The following is an 8723-nucleotide window of genomic DNA, read 5'->3' as shown; positions in this document are numbered from 1 at the left end:
GCGTGGAGCGGCTCAGTGTCTTTAGCGTGGCATCACTTGGTGTGCGAAGGTGTTCCAGGATACCGGCATATATCGAGTCATCTCGATACGCGGCAGAGATCTCTTCCCGCAGGGGAAGTATTGGAGATACCGCCGTCATCAGGTTCACACCTGCAGCCACACATGTGGCGCAGTCCAATACGTCGTCGTCCGCGTCTTCAAGTGACTGACGACCCAAATCTCGGCGTGGATCGTAATCGGGGCGCCGAGATAGGGCATCCGCAAGGATGTTATTCTTGCCTGGCTTGTAGTGAACGACGAAGTTGTACTCGGAGAAGAATGACAGCCATCGTGCCATGCGCTGAGAGAGATGAGGGCTCTTCGTCGCTGTTCGCAGCGACGCGTGATCTGTGTAGATCGCGAATGTCTGCTCACCGAGTAAGTACACTCTGAATTTGATCAGTGCGTAGCGCATCGCAAGGAGTTCCTTGTCGTGGACCGGATAATTCTTCTCAGCGGGCTTCATCTGTCTGGATTGGTAGCTCACGACGCGTTCGCGACCTTCGTCGTCGAACTGCATCAGTGCACAGCCGATGGCGAAGTCGCTCGCGTCGCAAACAACGTGGAATGGCTTTGCATCATCTGGAAGCGCTAGGATTGGGGCCTCCGCCAAGCTTTTCTTCACTGCATTAAAGGCTGACTGATGTTCGGGAGTCCACGACCACGTGATGTCTTTCTTCAGCAATGAAGACAATGGCTGGATCAGACCAGCATAATTTTTCGTGTACTTGTGGAGATAATTTGCGAGGCCAAGCCACTGACGCAATTCAGTCTGATTCTGCGGCGTGGGCCACGCCCAAATGGACGAGACCTTCTCAGGATCCGCTCGGACACCATTTTTGCTCACATAACAGCCAAGCACCGGAATCTCCGGGGCACAGAAGATGCACTTCTTCAAGTTCGCGTACAGTTTGTTTTCGCGCATGACTTGGAACACTTGTCGTAAGTGATTTAAGTGAGCTTCTGTGGCGCTGAGATCGCCCTCAGCGCGGCTGTGAACGAAGATGTCATCGAAGTAGCTCGGAGCGAAGTCGCGAAGTGGGCGCAGAACGTGGGAAACCATGCGATTGAACGTGGCTGCTGCGTTTTTCAGGCCCTGCGGCATGACAAGCCACTCCCACAGCATCCCGCTGGGAGTGCTCACCGCTGTGAGCGGGACGTCGCTGAGTCGCATCAAGATCTGATAGAAGCCATCGGTCAGGTCGATGGTGCTGAAAATAACACTGCGGCCCATGGTGTCAAGTACCATATCCTTCCGAGGGATCGGCGTTTGTGCTGGAATGGTGGCGTCGTTTAGCTTGTTAAAAGCGTGAACAATGCGCCAACCACCCGTGGCCTTCTTCACGCAGAACGTCGGACTCGAGTGTGGCGAGGTACTCTCGCGCACGTGACCCGCTTTGCGGCGGCTCTCGAAGAAGTCGTCAATGGCTTTAACCTGATCGCGTGGGAGGGGCCACTGTCGCGTCACACAGTACTTGGAACCCGGCGTGAGATCAATCTCATGGCGAATGCCTCTGTCAGCAGGGAGCTCAGCTGGAATCTTGTCGGGAAAACATCCGCGAACTCGCGGACGGTGTCGTATACTGGATTGCCCGAGTCGCGGAGTGACTCCCACGACTGGGCAGCGAAGCGCTCTTCGCGCGCCGACTTCGGCTCAGCGTTCTTTGGACGAAGTGATAGATTGTCGGTAGCGACCGTGTGGATCTCTTCCGCCGAGGCAGACTCGGTGATCAAGCAGACCTGCTCGATGTCTCCTGACTTCAGATCGCGCAGAAAATGCTTCCAGGAAAGACCCGGAAGGCGTGTGATGGAAGAAGCTTCGCGAGGTGGGCTCTCAATGTCAAGTGTGCGTGAGCGAACGACGTCTCCTTCCACGTGTTCCAGGACGTGTATGGACTCTATCACTGCGATATCGGCGGTGGGCTGACCACGTCGCTTAAGGCGGCGTCGCTTGGATTTCTTCTTGCGGCGTCTCGAACCGCTGCTCGAGACAGAAGACTCGCTATCGCTGGACGAGGGATCACCCCCCTCTAGACACGGAGGGGCACCATCAACCGTGTCGGTAGTGCGCGGGAGCTCTCGATGCTCGACCGCGCCATCGACTGGCGAGAGCCCCTGCTCGATCGCCGTCGTAGCCGGTGGGAGTGTCAACTGCTCGACCACCGCTGTGGATGACGGGAGCTCCAACTGCTCGACCGCCGAATCGCGTTGCGGGAACCTCTGCTCAACCGCTAGAGTGTTTTGCGGGAACCCATGCTCAACCGCCTTGGTGTGTTGCGGGAGCCCATGCTCGACCGTCGTGTTGCGTGACGGGAACTCATGCTCGACCGTCGTGTTGCGTGACGGGAACTCATGCTCGACCGCCGTGTTGCGTGACGGGAACCCATGCTCGACCGTCGTGTTGCGTGACGGGAACTCATGCTCGACCGCCGTGTTGCGTGACGGGAACTCATGCTCGACCGCCTGCTCGGATTGCGGGAGCCCCTGCTCTACCGCCAAAGTGTTAACAACCTCGCTTCGCAGCGAGGGGTTTTCGCGCAACAGCGCTGTGCAAGACAAACAGAGAGGGCCATCGCTCGCTCTCTGCTCAACCTGCATTGTGGACAGCCGGTCCACGACCCTGACATGGGGCCAGTCCTTCTGGGCAACCAGGAGGTGTGTGAACACCTCACTCACATCGAAGCCAGAGCGGTGTTTAACCGACCGAGCCATCCAGTCAATCTCTGGTTGATATCGTGACAACCACGGGATACCCAAGATGCAGTCGAACGCGTAGTTCATCTCAATCACGAGGAAGTCGTCGTTGCTGCGGAAGCCGTCGAATGTGTATGGCAACGTGATTTCGCGCCGCGCAACGCGGCGTGGCTTTCCGTCAGCAAGTTTGACGACGACCTGACCTCGACCATTACGGACTGCGATCTCTCTTGGAAGCATCGATAAGCACGATTCGCGAAAGAAGTTATTCGACGCTCCTGAGTCCAGGAGCGCGCGAAGTGGTCGCCGGGCGCCGGCGACATGAAGACTGACGATGATTAGCCTCAAGTCGCCCGACGTGGTGGTGGCATTAAAGTGTGCGTGGAGCACAGGAGGGCTAGAAGGTTGGGTAGCCACCGGGGGGCCCGGACCTCCATTCCAGCCAGTAGGGCGCCCCGCACCTACTGGCCCTGATCGTTTTTTGACTGAACGGCAGGTGAGATTTCAGCGGTGTGCGCGAGTACCGGCGCTGGCGCGCGGCATTCCGCCGCGCGATGACCGATCTTCCGGCAGCGGAAGCAAGTGAGCGGGCGATTAGGACGGCCGTTGGGCCCACGAGAAGTCGACTGACGATGATTATTCGATGCGTCAATCGCGTCGATCTCCATGGGCTCGGGGGCTGACTCACGAGCTGCCGTTGACATCACGCGCGCGTAAGACGCCGCCACAACGTAGTCTTCGCGTAACGCGAGGGCAAATGCTTCCTCGAGAGAGGAAGGTTCCGCTCGGGTCAGGCAGTACCGTGTCATGCCTTCACGCATGCCGAATACGAATACATGGACCTGCGATGCTGCGTCAATCGGATTTGTCACGATGCATGACGCGAGGTGGCGAGTCTTTTGAACGTAGTCGCGCATAGTCATTTTGCCTTGACGAAGGGCGAAGAACTCGGCACGCACGCGGGATTCGTCTTGAGGTGGCTCGAACGCGAGCCTGAGATCTTTCTGGAGAGACTCCAGAGTGGGGAATGCGTCGTGATCAACGACAAGTTTACCGAGGGCCCATTCCTTGGCCTTCCCGGACAACCGGGACAATAAGAAATTGACCTTTGTCCCTTGCGCTTCGATCATTCTCGAGGCAATCGCGATTTCGACCTCGCGAAACCACCGGTTCAGCGGGAGGCGATTCGCTCCTTCACCGGAGTAGGTAGACGTCTCTAGCTTCACGACATCATTTTTCGAGGAACGCGCGGGAGTTGTTGCTCGCCGATTCGCATCGGCTAGCTCGCGTTCCATGAACTCTTGGGCTGTTTGGCGTTGTTGGTCGGACGTCGCTGAGATCAGCAGCGACGCGATTACAGCCTCACCAGACACCGCCGCGAGGCGGTGAAGGGCTTCCCACTCGACACGAGTGAGATGAGGGAAAGCAGCATGTTCCAGGGTCGCCCCTGGAGTTTCAGACGTCATACCTTGGCTCATCGTGAGCTTGGTCATGGAAAGGACTACAAAGTGCTACCAGGTGTAACGGGCCTGGGGTGTCCGTTACTTGCTTACACGTAGTGATGAGGAAGCGTACAAGTTCAGTGATACTGAAACCAAGTACTTAGTCTGAAGGAAAATCAACTCTCTTTTTATTTAGGTCCAGGGCAGCTTGCCCTGACCACTCAAATACACGTCAACTCCTTATTGGTTGATTATGGGTCTGGCTCTCCATATTTCAACCAATAAGGTGACGGCAGTTCAGCACACGCTACTCGTGTGCTGCTGCACCTACTTTATTAATGCAAATCTACCTACTTATGTAATGGTGTGAACCACTACAAAGAACCTATACAACTACCTACATATGCAACTTGGGAGAGCCCATTACATGAAGCGAATCCATGAAGACTAAAACTGGGGGCGAGGCGTCAAAGAATGATAGGGATCAGGTGGTCTTGGGCTGAACATTGAAGAACTTGCCCACCAGGCGCTGGATCTGGTGTCCTGGGTGTTGGCCCGGGTCCCCCCGAAACTGGATACGCCAAGGCCGGCTTCATCAATCTCTTGCTGGGCGTCCAGTAGGTTCGTGGGTTCTGGGCGGTGGAGGTTGGGATCCTCCAAGTTGGCTTGACGATATACAGATCCCGGAAACCATGTTACCTTATCCCCGCGTCGAGGAAGGTGCAAGAAGGATGGATCCAACAAATTATTCTCGTCACACCAACCGTCCTGGATCGCCAACACGAGAATCACGAGAGCTTTCTTCCGAGGCCGACCGGCGTGGCTATGCCTGTTGCCGCGCTGCTTGTTGAAATTGAACAACCAGGTCGAACCCCGCAGTTGATTGCGAGAGATAGGGAGCCGGTGAGTGCCTTCCCATATGGCAACCCGGTGCTTGGACACGAAATTCCGGAACGCACGAGCGAACAACCCGAGACGCCCGCGAACGTCACTCCGGATCCACCAGCGTGGTCGTCAGCGTATCCCATGGGGCAGCATCGTGCAATTCTTCCACGTGAGATCTTGTGACAAGCGAATCCACATAGCCGGCCGTCGGGATGACATCCGCTTCCCGAGGGAATATCCACTCAGCTCGGAATGGCAGCTCAGGGAACAGAACAGTGATCTTCATCGAAATAATGGTGACCCGGTTCAATTTCTTGGCGGACCAAGGCTCAATGTCTCTGGTGGCGAAGGCCACAGGAGCACGCCGACCAGGAATGAAGGCAGCATCCGGACCGAACGGGGCCACGGGGAGCATCCCTGGCAATGACGAGTTAGGAGGAGCGGGCATCAAGACAGATCCGGGGGATCCGCCACCATGAGGCGATCCCCCTCCACCGTCACTATCCGACCCACCGTCACTGTCGATTTGGATCGCGGATCCCGCAGTGCCGGCTCAGGATCCGGCTGTACCAGTGACTTGCGGAGGTAGTGTCGAGAGGGATCTCCGCCGGGCTTCGGATCTGGACTGGGACAAGGCACGTCGCGTGCCTTCTTCCAAGGCATCATCAGCGACTCGAGCCTCCTCCGAATCCTCCGGACTTTCATCTTCATCGTCGTCGTCATCGTCATCGTCGTCCGGAGTGAAGGAATAAGGGCCGGTGGACAGGGTACGCTTCAAAAACGATCGGATAGGAGGCCCCGAGCCGTCGGACCAGTCCGATCCCTCTTTCTCGTCGTCCTCCGAGCTGCCAAGTCCAAGGTAGTCCTTCAGGTTCTGACTCGGCGGCAAGGACTCGTCACTCATCTCATCGTCAGAGCCGAAGATTGCCGCATGAAGGCTTCTCGCTTTGGCAGAACGACGAGCACCTTCGGCCGCCGAGTCAGAGCCTGAAGGACTACCTGCCGAGTTCTCGGATAAAGAAATGGGATCTAAGAGCGACTCAGCGGCAGGATTCGTCGAGCCGGCGGACGGTGCAGAACCGTCGCCAGGCCCTAAAACCTCGTCGTCAGACGCGTCAAGGTTCTCAAGCAGCTGAGCAGTCACAGTGCGGGCAGTCGCAGCAGATCTCCGGATGGGGCGCCCAGACGGGGACGTCAACATCGCCGAGCTCGCAGGGAGAGACGGTCTGAGGACACTCACGGCCGGAGTCACTAGGTCAGTCGGCGTAGTGGGTACGCTCAGACCCCGAGAGGAAGAGACGTGAGAGGATCGACCAGATGACGACTGGGAGTGCCCAACCATCGTTGATACGACGCTGAGCGGTGCACTTGACTGGGGCAACCCAGCGGAGATAGGCGAAGTCGAGCCTGGGGCACAAACGCTTGTAGCCGGGACAGGCCGCGAAGCCACGACATCGGAAGAAGATACCGGCGGTGGGTGAGTAGCCGCGACTGACGAAGTCGACAGAGGACCGGAGGACGAAGGACTCACCAGAGTCGTCGAATTAAACGCAAGGTTGGTCTCGTCGGCAGGCTCAGACATCTCAAACTCGTATTCAGCTTCGCTCGAAGCGTCATCGTCGTCTTCAGAGCGAGCAGAGACAGCGGGCTGTGTAGCAGAACTCAACTGAAGCTGGCGAACCTTCTTCCGCCGAGTCCGACGACGGGATTTTCCAGAGCGGGGCCTTCCTCCATCGGACACAGTAGCTTGAGGAGAACTTGAGAGCAAAAGGGCACTGATAGCCTCGTGTCCATCCTCCCCGGGAAGTGGACAGGCGTACGCTGAGGCGGATGCGGCGCCGGTGGACGATGACGAGGACCTGCAGCAGTTGGAGACTTGGGGTTGGCATAACGTCGAAACCGCTAAGTCGAAGTCAGGTTCGCCAAAGGAGTACGGTGAAGCTGGGCGAGGGTCGGCTCGGGTTGGCTCGTAGCCGCCGCTGAGCTGACAGGAGCCGCAACGGAGTCTGCTGATGAAGTGTGATGTAGCGGGATCAGCAAAATCTGCGAGATTGCTGGATCCAACTTACCAACTGCGCCCAGACACCGACTAACGAAGGGGGTCCCCTGATGATCCGTGATCTGCTGAACTTTCCTCACCTTGTGTACCCGTCGGTAGGGCGGGATCTTGCTCTCTCGGTAACTTCCGAAGCGTTCAAGTGGTGAAGCTTGAGTGTCTTGGCGAGACGTGGGGATAGGGTGGAGCAGTAGTGGTAAGATCTTCACTCTGCGTCCCTGGATGGTTCCGAATCCTAAGCGAATATTCGAGCTTATGGATCCAGGGCCTAGATCTGGGATATGGCCGTAGGGTTGCCTTGCGAGTGTGTCCCTTGCCTTTGTTTTCCTTTTCGTCATACTTACCGCCTCCTGTGACGGGATCTTGAGGGTTAAGAGCCTCTAGGGTGTAACCGACCGAGTAGTAAATCCGGTTAGCCTGTCGGATCTGCACGTGTATAGAAAAGCTCACTAGGCTGTAGGATCTGGCCAATGTATTATCCAGTTATCACTACCAACACTAGATTCGCAATTCCCAACCTTCTCCTAGCTCGTACGGCCAATGTAGTTCCGGTTCTTGAGAGCAGGAAGGCACTTGCGTGTTACTGTGCAAATCGAAGTCTGTATTGATACTTAAGGCTATACCTGTCTGGATTTCTACCTTCTATGTCTTTTACTTGTTAAATCCCTTACCAGGCTCGGCTGCATGTCCCTTCTTTCCTTGACCCATCATCCCAGCTGTATTATCCTCAGATCCACCGGATCCATGGCGTAATCATTATGGTCACCCTAATATGGGTACACTCATCCGGATCCGGGTTGCTTGGATCCACTTCACTGTAAGTATACACTCGTCATGGATGTGAGCTCTCCAATCGTCCAACATCATCTTGCAACCGTCTGTGATTTCGATTGTCCCACGAAAGTTCGAGATCCACTGTATCCCTCATTCCTGTATCCTGGATCCCGGTCGTCCTATATGGGATCCTCCCTCCTTGGATCCGAACTCGGAAGTATGGGATCCGGGACACCTCGCAGTGGATCTTGACTTCTCGTTAGCCGTGGCTGTTAGACCCACCTTCAGATGACACCTACCATCATTCCTTCATAGAATCCACACTCGATCCACCCGTACATAGCATATCCCATATCCACCTAAGTGGGATCCAGGTAAGGGTGGATCCGAGATAGGTCTTGGTGGATCTTGCCTTCCCGTACATCACTCATACCAGATCCATCGTCATTTCGCACGGGGTGTTGCTCGTCATGGCTAATCCACCACAGGCAACTTGCATCCGCGCCGGACAATCCAAATCCTCTCTAATCACTTGAAATTGTCACTGATTCGGGATAGTGGCCCCGCGTTAGGTCCATTCTCTTATTTCTGAGAAAGCACTTCACCACAATCGCCTCCTGTACGTGGTCGGAGCTGCACAACAGCGTTCACGACGTGCACTACCAGCATCCACAACCGCTTCCTCCTCTACGTGACACATGTCTCCCATCAAGCGTACCAGCAAATCGCACTACTGCTCCGGTCATCCACTACTGCTCCGGTCAGCCCTTCTTCAATGTCGCCCACCGATCTATGTACTCTAGCCCAGCCTCGTTCCGATCGGGTACAAACCT

Source organism: Phytophthora infestans, genomic scaffold (assembly GCF_000142945.1).
Source record: "Phytophthora infestans T30-4 supercont1.198 genomic scaffold, whole genome shotgun sequence".
Lineage (NCBI taxonomy): Eukaryota > Oomycota > Peronosporomycetes > Peronosporales > Peronosporaceae > Phytophthora > Phytophthora infestans.
The sequence above is the reverse complement of the archived record's forward strand: the minus strand, read 5'-3'. Positions refer to the sequence as shown.